Below are 13,719 nucleotides of genomic sequence, written 5' to 3' on the forward strand. Positions count from 1 at the left end.
GCTTCCTTTCTTCCCCAGCAATGCTGCCCTAATCCGCATTTCTTACGCCCATCTTCCGTCTGCCCTCAGCCCATCCACCCGCGGCCCCACAATGGAGAGGTTTCCTCTGATCCTCATCTACCACACCACCAGGTTCTGCGTCCAGCACACAATTCTCCGTAACATTCGCCATCTCGAACGGGATACTAGTAACAAACATAGCTTTCCCTCACCCCTCTCCCCCACACTTCCGCTCCTTTCGCGACTCCCTCTTCCATTCTTCCTTTCCCGCTGATCGCCCTCCTTGAGGTTTTCCTTGCGAGCGTCACATGTGCCAGACCTGCCCCCAGGAAGCAGCAAGTTCCTCTTTATAATAGATACTGTCTAATCTTGCTGTTAACATTGAGTTTGTTACAGGGCCCCAGAGTCTGCAAACAGATGATTGTTAGGAAGCAGAAGCTGATGGTGAGAAGCTGTTTCTTGGACTTGGGTTCCGTGCTTAATGATGTTCCCGGGGTTACACCCATTCCTACTTGTCGTGTATATCGATAATTTGGTTCATAAGGTACAGGATATGGTTAGTCAGTCGGCACAAATTAAGTTCAAGCAATTACATTTCTGAAAGACAGTAAGTATAAACAAACCCCTCTCATTCCCGCTCCCCACTCAGAACTGACCAAAAGCTATTTCAAAACACGCAAAAGCTTGAAATGAGCAAACACTGAGGGAATGTGAGTGGCTTTAAAGAGCTGGGCTGCTGACAACACATTACCAGACTTGAAGTGATTGCAGCTGGGTATGACAGAGGCATACCTGGCACATTCAGTCTCATTCCAACTGTTTCCTACCTTCCTTTGTATAGATATGTAATGTCTAAAGGACCAGTGTTTGAGTAAATGAGACTCACCAGACTTTCTCCTGACTGAATCAATGGAAACCCTGAGTCAGAAAGGTTCTCTCCAGTTGGTGCTCTCAGTCTTCGGGCTAGTTCACTTGTTGATGTTCCCTCGTCTTCAGTCGTGGTTTGCTTCCATTTGGGGTTTTTCTTCCAATAAATCTCTCACCGAAGCTCCAAATTCAACTAGACAGATAATAAAGCACATTAACAATACAAATGATAAAACAAATATTTCCGTTCATCGAAGTTTAAATGTTGAAGACAAATACAACGATTTCAAAGAACAAATCTGAAATTTCCCCTCGTACTTCCCAATGCCTGATATGGGATACGATGGAGTCATCGTTCAGTTATGGTCAGACACAAGATGTAGGAGGAGAATTAGATGATTCAGTCCATCGAATCTGTTCCACCATTCAAACATGTTTTTTATTCCAACACCATATTCCTGCCTTCATTCTGCAACCCTGAAGCTACTGAGCAATCACGAACATATTAAAATCTGCCATAAATATACGCAAAGGGCAGCCTCCACCCCCCTCTGCGGCAACAGATTCCACACAGCAGCTGTCCTTTAACTGAAGAGATTTTTCTCAAGCAAGGCTGCAGGCCCGGGTGGTGTCAGCCCCATGGTGCTCAAAGCCTGTCCCACCCCCCCAGCTATGTGGAGTACTTCACCATGTCTTCAACCTGAGCCTGAGTCTCCAGAGGGTTCCTGTGCTGTGGAGGACGTCCTGCCTCGTCCCTGTACCGAGGACGCCGCGCCCCAGTGGCTCCAATGACTACAGACCGGTGGCAGTGACCTCCCACATCATGAAGACGCTGGACAGACTTGTCCTAGAGCAGCTCCAGCCTGTAGTTAGGCCACACTTAGACACCCCTCCAGTTCGCCTACCAGCCCCGACTAGGAGTTGAGGATGCCATTGTCTACCTGCTGAACCGTGTCTACGCCCAGCTGGACAAGCTGGAGAGCACTGTGAGGGTCATTTTTTTTTTTTGACTTCTCCAGTGCGTTCAACACCATCTGCCCTGCTCTGCTGGGTAAGAAGCTGACAGTGATGCAGGTGGATGCTTCCCTGGTGTCATGGATTATTGATTACCTGACTCGCAGACCACAGTATGTGCGCTTGCAACACTGTGTGTCAGACAGAGTGGTCAGCAGCACTGAGGCTCCACAGGGAACTGTCCTGTCTCCCTTTCTCTTCACCATCTACACCTCGGACTTCAACTACAACACAGAGTCTTGCCATCTTCAGAAGTTTTCTGATGACTCTGCCATAGTTGGATGCATCAGCAAGGGAGATGAGGCTGAGTACACAGCTACGGTGGGAAACTTTGTCACATGGTGCGAACAGAATCATCTGTAGCTTAATCTGAAAAAGACTAAGGAGCTGGTGGTGGACCTGAGGAGGGCTAAGGCACCGGTGACCCCTGTTTCCATCCAAAGGGTCAGTGTGGACATGGTGGAGGATTACAAGTACCTGGGGATAAGAATTGACAATAACTGGACTGGTCAAAGAACACTGAGGCTGTCTAGAAGAAGGGTCAGAGCCGTCTCTATTTCCTGAGGATACTGAGGTCCTTTAACATCTGCCGGACGATGCTGGGGATGTTCTCCGAGGCTGTGGTTACCAGTACTATCATGTTTGCTGTTGTGTGCTGGGGCAGCAGGCTGAGGGTAGCAGACACCAACGGAATTAACAAACTCATTCGTAAGGCCAGTGATGTTGTGGGGCTTTCTGACGGTGGTGTCTCAAAAGAGAATGCTGTCCAAGTTGCATGCCATCTTGAGCAATGTCTCCTATCCACTCCATAATGTACTGGTTAGGTACAGGAGTACATTCCGCCAGAGACTCGTTCCACCGAGATGTAACACTGAGCGTCATAGGAAGTCATTCCTGCCTGTGGCTATCAAACTTTGCAACTCCTCCTTCGGAGAGTTAGACACTCTGAGCCAATAGGCTGGTCCTGGACTTATTTCCCCTGGCATAAGTTACTTGTTATTAATTAATTATTTCTAGTTTTATTTTGCTGTATTTCTACTCTATTATTGGTTAGTGCGGCTGTAACGAAATCCAGTTTCCCTCTGGATCAATAAAGTATGTCTGTCTGCCTGTCTGTCATCATAATTTTAAAAGCAGGCGTCTTTATTCTAAGACGGTGCTCTCAGATCACAGACTCCCTGTCGAATGGAAACATCCTCTCCATGTCCACTGTATCCAGGCTTTTCAGCATTCGGTAGGTTTACTTAAACATACATCCCCCCACCACCCCCACTGCCCCTCTGAACTCCATTGAGCACAGGTCCAGAACCATCAAATGCTCCTCATACATAAAGCCGATTATTCTTGAGATTATTCATGTGGACCTTGTTAGCAACAACTGCACTGAACAGATTCCCAGGAACAACAGGCAAATTGATACCAGAACAATTTAGTGCGAAAAGTTGTGGTTTGTTTAAACGGTTTGAACAATGATCCCACAGACCAGAAATACTCGCTCAACACATCATAAACCTGGGCAAGTTGACCCCCGGGTCCATTTTACTTGATCTAAAACTATGATATCCCATGACCCAGCCTCACAGGGTCACACAGCTGAACCTGTCCCTTACCGACGCCAGAAGCCTCGCACATCGTCCACACATCTCACAGCAAGTGGTGTATTCAGGGATATACCCACAACCAATGTCCAGATGCCCGAGACTTCTGATTCATTTGGAAGGAGGAACATCGTGTCCTATCTGTATAAGTACTAAGGATTACAGCCAAAACCGCAACTCTAGGACTCCTTGCTAGAGTTTCGGCCAATCAGAGTTCAGAAACTAACACTCAATCAACCTATGGCAGAACGGGAAGCTGATGATCATCTGACTGGACCAATGATCGGGCTGGAAAACCTGGGCGTGAGTCACCAGATACAAGCTATACGTTTCACATTGTCTCCTGCAGCTAAACTGACACAATTTATCGTTATCTTATTGTTAAGTGAGGTCTTGTCCAGCACAATTGTGTAGGCTAACAGGAATAAAATGCTTGTGATACAAAATTGAAATAGTATTGCTGGAAACTTGTTTCATCAGATAGGACGTGTGGAAAGAGAAACTGTGGAAGAGCCAGTATCTGAATTAGGATTGTCCAAGTTACTTCCCGATCTGCTGAACGGTCTCAGCATTTTCTCTTTTTACTTTAAATGATGCACAACTATTGACTGATTACAAGATCTTTGCGACGGCCTGAACAAAGTTGCACAAATGTAATGCCCACATTCATTAGTTTTGTCTTCATTCCAACACAGGGATAAATCCGTCGATAAAGTCAATGCTCATAACATCCTCCCCACCCCACTATCAGTCTGTTACATCTGCTCCCGAGGCCCATGTCTCTCATTGAGGGACCGTGACCAGAGAGCGATAAAAATGAGCACCACACCCTGCAAGTCACATGGGCTGTTACCGTGGCAACAGAGAAAGTGGCTCTCCAAAACTGACAAAAATTAAATGAAATAACAGACTCACTTTAAATGCTGTCAAGATTAACACTTCGCCATTTTGTAATGTTGAAAATAAAATTGTAATTATTGATGCGATACAGACTGTCATTGAGGTGGTGGGTTACAGAATGGACAGGGGCTGAACAAGATGGTTGATATATATCACTGAGGTGGTGGGATACAGAATGGACAGAGGTTGAACAAGATGGTTGATATATATCACTGAGGTGGTGGGATACAGAATGGACAGAGGTTGAACAAGATGGTTTATATATATCATTGAGGTGGTGGGATACAGACTGGACAGAGGTTGAACAAGATGGTTGATATATATTATTGAGGTGATGGGTTACAGGTCTGAGAGAGGTTAAACAAGATGCGCGGGGAATGAGCAGATGGAACCAGATGGGAAAAGGGATCATCATTAGTTTTCTCTTCATTCCAACACAGGAATTATTCAGTACACACAGTCAATGCTCACAGCATCATCCCCACCCCTTTATCAGTCTGTTACATCTGCTCCTGACGCTACTAACTCTCACTGAGCAACGGTGACGAGAGCGCGATAAAAATGTTTACCACTCCGTACCGGTCACATGGGCTGTTATCCTGGCAATGCAGAAAGCGGCTCTCCAAAAGTGACCGAAAATGTAAACAACAGAGTCAATTTAAAACGCTGTGAGTCTCGTTATGACAATATTAACATCATTCAATATTGCATGTACTTGTTCAAAATAAGTCTGTGAACGGTGGCTTTCATTAATTGGTGAGAACCTCCCACCCCCCCCCCCCCCGCCGCGCCCCCAATCCCCCGTACAGCAATAACTTCAAGCAAATGCTTCCGTTAACTGCTGATCTTCCTGCACATCGGCCTGGAAGAATTTTATGTCATTCCGCCTTACAAAACTGCTTCGACGGAACTGCTGCTTCGAGGTAGGATTCCTCGACGGAACTGCTGCTTCAGCCCATTCCGCAACTTTCCTATGGGATTAACGTTAGGACTTTGAATAGGCCATTCTAATTTTCTTTTGTAATTATTCTATTATTGATTTACTCTTGTCTTCTGGATCATTGTCTTGTTGCGTTATCCAACCTCAATTAAACTTCAGTTGACAGAGTGCTACGCTGACATTCTCCCGTAAAATGACTTGATATAAAATTAACACACAGCTATTTTATAACGTTGAAACTAAAATTGTAATGTTTGCCTTTACCTTACCTCAGGCTGCAGTTAATAAATCCTCTGCTATTTCTAGTTAATAAACACCGATAGTGAGGCAAAATAATTCACAATGAGGCGACAGTAGTAGTTTCAATGATTACAGTCCAAACAGCAACTCTCCAAGGACTCGTTGCTACCGGTAATATGATGCAGTGTTTCGGCCAATCAGATTTCAAAAACTAACACTGCGTCAACTTATGGCAGGATGGGAACCTGATGGGCATCTGACTGGACCAATGATCAGGCTGGAAAACCTGGGCGTGAGTCACCAGATACCGGGGATACGTTTCACATTGTCCCCTGCAACTAAACCGTATTCAATTTATCACGATCTTTTTGTTAAATCAGGTCTTGCCCAGCACAACTGGTCATCACATTTCCTGCAGGCTAACAGGAATAAAATGTTTTTAATATAAAATTGAAATAATGGTGCTGGAAACTCGTTTCATCAGATTACATTTGTCGAAAGAGAAACTGTGGAAGACCCAGTATCTGAACTGAGACTGTCCAAGTTGCTGCCCGATCTGCTGAACGTTTCCAGCTTTTTCTCCTTTTCCTTTAAATTATGCACAATTATTGACTGATTACCGGATGTTTGTGACGGCCTGAACAAAGTTGCAGAAATGTAATGCCCACATTCATTAGTTTCGTCTTCATTCCAACACAGAGTTAATACAGTCGATACATTCACTGCTCACAAAATCCTCCCCACCCCACTATCAGTCTGTTACATCTGCTCCCGAGGCCCATGTCTCTCCCTGAGTGACCGTGACCAGAGAGCGATAAAAATGTGCACCACTCCCTGCAAGTTACATGGGCGGTTACCCTGGCAACAGAGAAAGTGGCTCTCCAAAAACGACAAAAAAAATGCAATAACAGACTCACTTTAAATGCTGTCAAGATTAACACTTCGCCATTTTGTAACGTTGAACCTAAAATTGTAATTATTGATGCGATAAAAACTGATCAGAAATTGACAAGAAGTTTGATATATATATCATTGAAGTGAGGGCATACAGACTGGATAGAGGTTGAACAAGATGATTGATATATATCACTGAGGTGGTGGGATACAGACTGGACAGAGGTTGAACAAGATGGTTGATACATATTGAGGTGGTTGGATACAGGTTGGACATGGGTTGAACAAGATGGTTAATATATATCATTGAGGTGGTGGGATACAGACTGGACAGTGGTTGAACAAGATGGTTGATATATATCATTCAGATAGTGGGACACAGACTGGACAGAGGTTGAACAAGATGGTTGATATATATCAATGAGGAGGTGGGACACAGACTGGTCAGAGGTTGAACAAGATGGTTGATACATATTGAGGTGGTGGGATACAGGTTGGACAGAGGTTGAACAAGATGGTTGATATATATCATTGAGGTGGTGGGATACAGACTGGACAGTGGTTGAACAAGATGGTTGATATATATCATTGAGATAGTGGGACACAGACTGGACAGAGGTTGAACAAGATGGTTGATATATATCAATGAGGAGGTGGGACACAGACTGGTCAGAGGTTGAACAAGATGGTTGATACATATTGAGGTGGTGGGATACAGGTTGGACATGGGTTGAACAAGATGGTTAATATATATCATTGAGGTGGTGGGATACAGACTGGACAGTGGTTGAACAAGATGGTTGATATATATCATTGAGATGGTGGGATACAGACTGGACAGAGGTTAAACAAGATGGTTGATGCATATCATTGGGATGGTGGATTACGGGCTGGACAGAGTTTAACGAAGATGTGTGGGGAATGAGCAGATGGAACCAGAATGGAAATGGGATCATCTTTAGTTTTCTCTTCATTCAGTACACACGGTCAACACTTTTCAGCTCTGGGATGTTGGTGGGATTCCTTGCCTGAACTGCTGCTTCAGGCCATTCCACAACATTCCTATGGGATTAACGTTAGGGCTTTGGCTCGGCCATTCCAAAACTCGAAATTTTCTTTTGAAATTATTGTCTTATTTATTTACCTTTGTCTTTCGGACCATTGTCTTGTTGCGTTATCCAACTTCAATTAAACTTCAGGTGACAGACTGCTACCCTGACATTGCCCTGTAAAGTGTCTTTATATACAATTAGCACAGCTGCCAATTCATACAGTTGAAACTAAAATTTGAAATGGCTGCCTTTACCCTACCTCATGCTGCATTCAATAAATCTTCTTCTAGTTCTAGGTAACAAACACTGAGCGCGGAATTAACTCAGTGAGGCAGAATACTTCGCAATGAGGTGAGAGTAGGAGAAAGATTGCAGATATATAATTATTGATAAGATACAGGTATAAAATGAACAATATGGCACGGAATGAGCAGATAGAACTTGGTGGAAGAACACATCAAGGACAATCACTGATGGTCCTACAGAAATAGACTGAATTTACAGTGCATACTATGATATAAATTATCCTAAAGTGAAAAAGCTAGAATGAACCAAAGTAAACTTTTCCATATGTCCTTTGAAATTATGCATGCCTTGTAATCCAGGAAATTTCCTGGTAAAGCTCGTCTGCACTCGCTCCAAAGCCTCGACATTCTTCCCAGATTGAGGCTACAAGAACTGTGTGAAATACTCCAGATGTGGCCTAACTCGATCTTTAACATAACTTCCTGATATTTGAAATCAACGCCTTGATTGTAAAGGTAAGCATGCCATTTGCTTTCTTAACCACTCTGTCGATCTGAGCAGTCTCTCTCAGGCAGCAGTGAACTTGGACTCCAGGATCCCTCTGCTCATCAACAATGTTCAGGTTCTTGTATTTAACAGTGTACTGTCTCTTTACATTTCTCCCACTCAGATGAGAAGATGATAATCAAATCTCTCTGAGTTTTGTGGGGTCCTGTGGAATTCATAACCAAGTGCACAAGTACGGGAAGGTACCGGTACAAAGAAACATTGAATTGCGGCAGCATCACAGGCAAGTACATTCAGATAACACACGGAACACAAATAATACGATTCTCTGGCATTAACAATATCGAAATGTGTTTTATGTTTTTAAATACAGGTTGTATGCAATGATATAATATATATATTATGTATCAATAATATATATATATTATATATATTATGTATCAATAACAGACTTAGAAATCTCATTAACAATGTAGAGATATAAGTTTTATGTACTTAACAATATCTTAATATACATTTGTGTCATTATCAGTATATAAATATACTTTCGTTCTACAACAGACTTAGAAATGTTGGATTTGGTCCATCGGTCAGATTGCTGATACAGTTTGGGAAAAACTGGGCTCCAACCACCGGTCCTTACAACACACACTGAAACATCTTGCAGACCCAGGAAGGATTTGGTTATTCCATCTCCTTAAACACAGAGACAACAGGAACAGGAGCAAGCCAGTCGGCACATCCAGCCTGTACTGTCATTCAATAAGATCCCGGGCCAGTCCATCATTGCCCCCCAACACCACTCCTATCCCCACTTTTCCCAGACCATTGGCCCGACTTGGAGGTCAACAGTCTTTCGGTGTCTGTCCCCCAGCTCACCACCACCATGGTCTCAGACATTTCCACAGCTGAACCCCTCCTATCCCCACCGGGACAAATATCGTGTTTGCTCCTTCTCACACTACCGGTATCCTTTCAATAAAATCCCCCTCCCCTCCGTCTTCTGCCGGGATCCCTAACTCCCCCGGGAGCTGATTCAAGCCGATGGGCCGAGCGGTTTCCTCCAAACTCTCAGCGATACATCAGACTCGGGCCGCAGGAGAAACATCACAAGCGCTGAAAATTCCCTCGGAGGGAAATGGAAATAAATCAAAAAGAGGGACATTTCCTATGGGGTTGGCTCGGCTTTGACGGGGTGCTCGCTGAGGGAGCGGGGTTACTGCCCTCTTGGATGCTCTCCATCCGCTATTGTGTGTAACCAGTGATTGACATCACTTCGCACCAATGGGATAGCTCAGCTCTAGAATTCTCTGTTGACGGCAGTGTGTGGGTGACGCCACTTGTGGGAGAGAGCTCACATTTAAAAACACCTGAATGGACCATTCTTGTGATTTCAGTGGGACAACGACATTAATCACGGATTTCATCACTGATTCCAGTGTTGTGGGATGTAAAGTCCCCTGTTATGTGTCCGGCTGTGCCGTGTTGTTGGTGGAGTGGGCAGCGTGGTGTTTGTCTCGATTCGGGTCACAACACCAGAATTGGCAGCGGGGTCAACACACAGTGTATTAGTCAACAGAAAACCTCTCGTCCCCGCAGTCTTTGTGTCCTGGTAAACTCAACAGCCTTAACATGTGGATCATAGATATCCCGTCCTCTAAAAGTCAGTGAATCTTTTGGACAGCTGAGCGCAGAAAGGAATTAAGTTTATTCGTCATAAAACCTCGCCCAGACTTGGTTGGATGGATTTAGTTTGGTGTTCGGGATGTCACAGTGAAAGAGCCGGACGGCTGAAATCTCTCCATTGTCCAAACATCCTTCCAGATGAGGCAACAATTCAGTTGCGAATCCCCCTGTGGTCGCCTAATTCGATGCAGCCTCCTCTACACTAGTGACACCAACTCCTCCACATTTGTGCGGCGTTAGGTTTTAGTTTGGGGGAGAGGGGGTGTTGATGTTCTTGTTGCGTTTTGTGTGGGGAGAGGAGTTTTTTGAGGTTGACGATCGGCTTGCCATTCTATTCATGTGTGTGTGTGGGGGGGGGGGGATTTTATGTTTCTCTCTGAACGGCGTTCATGTTCTTTCTTTTTTTCATGGCTGTCTGGTGGAGAAAAAAATCAGAGTTGTATATGGATACATGCTTTGATAATAAATTACCCTTTGAATTATCTGCTATGAGTGGGACTTCTAGACACTAGACACTCGAATACTACAGCACAGTACAAGCCCTTCAGCCCTCGATGTTGTGCCGGCCCATATATTCCTTTAAAAATGTACTAAACACACACTACCCCCGTAACCTTCTATATTTCTTTCATCCATGTGCCTGTCCAAGGGGCTCTTAAATACCCCTAATGTTTTAGCCTCCGCCAACATCCCTGGCAAGTCATTCCAGGCACTCACAAACCTCTGTGTAATAAACTTACCCCTGATGTCTCCACTAAGCTTCCCTCCCTTAACCTTGTACCTATGACCTCTGGTGTTTGCTATTCGTGCCCTGGGGAACAGGTACTGACTATCCATCTGATCTATACCTCTCATAGTCTTGTAGATCTCTAGCAAGACCCCTCTCATTCTTCTACGCACCAAAGTGAAAAGTCCCAGCTCTGCTAACCTTGTCTCATAAGGCTTGATTTCAAATCCAGACAACGTCCTGGGAAATCTTCTCTGTACTGTCTCCATAGCTTCCACATCATTCCTATAATGATGTGACCAGAACTGAACACAATACTGCAAGTGTGCTCTCGCCAGAGATTTGTAGATTTGCAGCATGTCCTCACTACTTTTGAACTCAATCCCCCTATTATCCCATAGGCCTTCTTATCTATCCTATCAACCTGTGCAGCGACATTGAGGAATATATGGATTTCAACCCCAAAGTCCCTCTGTTCATCCACACTCTTAAGTAACCGACCAATAACCCTGCACTCAGCCTTCTGGTTTGTCCTTCCAAAATACATCACCTCACACTTCCCCGGATTGATCTCCATCTGCCGCTTTTCAACCAATTCTGCATCCTGTAACCTTTGATAACCTACAGCTCCACCCACAACTCCTGCAATCTTCATGTTATCTGCAAACTTACTCACCCATCCTTCCACTTTTACATCCAGGTCATTTATAAAAATCACGAACAGCAGAAATCCCAAGACAGATCCTTGCGGCACTCCACTAGTCACCGACCTCCAGGCAGAATACTTTCCTTCCACTACTACCCTCTGCTTTCTTCCTGCAGAGTATGAAAAAAAATTTGCCCACGGCTATATAGTTTAAAGGTATCCCATAATGTTCCACCGGAAATTCTTTCCGTTGAGTTAGTTGAAAAGAAAAATACAATCGGTTCTTTAATGAAATTAACAAAATTTAAATCCTGAAGCAAAACGGAGTTGAACCGCCATTGTCGATTGGACCTCTTGCGCGTACTAGGCGCTGTCTCCGCGCCGGCTTTCGAGTCACCGTATTTTTCTTCTCGGGTGGGTTCGGTTCCTGCCTCCAACGCTAGAAAATTGCCCAGAGTGTTCCGTTACTAACATGACTCTGTATGAGAGTTTCATCATACCACACTGCGCTTTCGTTACAACAGCAGTGTCTTGTGGTCACAGAGACGGGGAGGGAGGATGAATATCGCGAAGACCGGTTGAAGAAAGTGAGATCGCGGATACGGTGTGGGAAGGACTCGGGTCAAACAGGTCAGAGAGATAGCACGGGTTGCTTGTTTCAGAGGGACTGTCGAATAACCATATAACCATATAACAATCACAGCACGGAAACAGGCCATTCCGGCCCTCCTAGTCCGTGCCGAACTCTTAATCTCACCTAGTCCCACCTACCCGCACTCAGCCCATAACCCTCCACTCCTTTCCTGTCCATATACCTATCCAATTTTACCTTAAGTTGAATGTAAGCGCTGTAATCCCAGAATGTCCCGCAGGTAGGAAAGTCAAAATCGCTCAGTGTATTTATGGACAGTATTCTCTGACTCACACTTCCCTACCTCATCCCATTCTCTCTCTCTCTCTCTCTCTCTCTCTCTCTCTCTCTCTCTCCTCTCTCTCTCTCTCTCTCTCTCTCTCTCTCTCTCTCTCTCTCTCTCTCTCTCTCTCTCTCTCTCTCTCTCTCTCTCTCTCTCAACCCCAGTGCCTATTTCCCCTCCCCAAACCCGCCTCTCTCTCTCTCCATTGATTCCCCAATCCTGGTTTCTCCCTCCCACCTCTCCCTCCCACGAGTTTCTCTCTCTGCATGCCGTCACTCCCTTCTCTACCATCAGCATGCCGTCACTCCTTCTCTACCCATCACACAGCCACGTCTCGGAATCTCCCCTTCTGAGTTCTCTTCCAAACTCCCTCCACACCCCGATTCCCAAATATCTCTCCTCACCCCCAGAACTTTCGACCTTCCCCGGCCCCCCTCCTCCTCGATCTCTCTCTACTTCACCGGTCTCTCTCCCAGACTCTCCCCTCAGTCATTTCGTCCCAAGTCTCTGCCTCATCTCTCTACACTAGCTCTGTCATACAATTCTCCCTTTACCCCCGCCCCACTCTGTCTCGCTCAGTATCCCTCTCCCTCTGCCGTTCTCTTCTCCTAGAATCTCGGCTGCATCTCTCTTCTCCCCCACACGGTCGTTCTATTCTCAGACACTCGCCGCCGTCTCTCTACATTCCCCAGTCCTCTTTCTCTCCCCCCACCCGTCCTCTCACATTCTCTCTAGCCGATCTCTCCGTAACCTCGGCCTCTCTTTCCTTGCCTCTCTCTCTCTCTCTCTCTCTCTCCTCTCTCATCTCTCTCTCTCTCCTCTCTCTCTCTCCTCCTCTCTCTCTCTCTCCTCTCTCTCTCCTCTCTCTCTCTCTCTCTCTCCTCTCTCTCTCTCTCTCTCTCTCTCTCTCTCCCTCTCTCTACCTACCTACCCCAACTCTTCGCCCTCCTCTGGACTTTCACTCCGCCAGTCTGTTTCTCATCCAGTCACTCTATCGCCCTCCGGTCTCTGCTCCGTCCCCCTCTCCGTCGCGTTTCTCTATTCCGGCTATTCCCCTCCCGCTTTCTACCGACACCAAACTCCCGACAACCGATCTCACTCCCCATCTAATGTCACTCTCGAAACCCTGATCTCTCTCCACACCAGATACCCTCGACCTCCCCGGCCACCCTCCCCAGGGTCTTTCCCTGTCCTCCTCTTTCTCTCGCTACCTCACCAGTCTCTGTCCCGGTCTCTTTCTCCCGAGTCCCGCTCTCTGGCCAGCCTCGAATCCGTTCCCGGGTAATGACTTTTCTGTTCATTGACTGCTCATAGAGTGTCGGGGAGTGAAGATGGCGTCTGAACCTTCGCGTTTTATAGTTGAAATAATAACATTTACTTGCTGATAAATGCAGATTTCCTGTACATCACTTATCATTATTAGAGGGATGGTTTTTGTAACAGTGGCGTCCATCATTAAAGTTGCCCACCAACAGGACACGCCCTCTA

At 45.6% G+C, this 13,719-nt stretch overlaps 1 protein-coding gene across 2 annotated transcripts in view; it reads right to left on the minus strand.

The window, feature by feature from the left end:
* Nucleotides 1–5,701, minus strand: part of LOC140721544 (NACHT, LRR and PYD domains-containing protein 3-like) — a 62,360-nt gene extending 56,659 nt beyond the window's left edge. Inside the window, exons 1-2 of one of the 2 annotated variants that reach the window (XM_073036364.1) lie at nt 5,589–5,701; nt 887–1,060 (exon numbers count right to left, since the gene is read on the minus strand). The gene's annotated coding sequence lies outside the window, so the exon portion shown is untranslated. Of the gene's footprint in view, nt 1–886; nt 1,061–5,583 lie in introns of both variants that reach the window. The other variant, XM_073036365.1, reaches the window with a different exon arrangement.
* Between the last annotated feature and the right edge of the window lie 8,018 nt (nt 5,702–13,719).

The sequence above is a fragment of the Hemitrygon akajei genome, unplaced genomic scaffold (assembly GCF_048418815.1).
Source record: "Hemitrygon akajei unplaced genomic scaffold, sHemAka1.3 Scf000057, whole genome shotgun sequence".
In the NCBI taxonomy this organism is placed as follows: Eukaryota; Metazoa; Chordata; class Chondrichthyes; order Myliobatiformes; family Dasyatidae; genus Hemitrygon; species Hemitrygon akajei.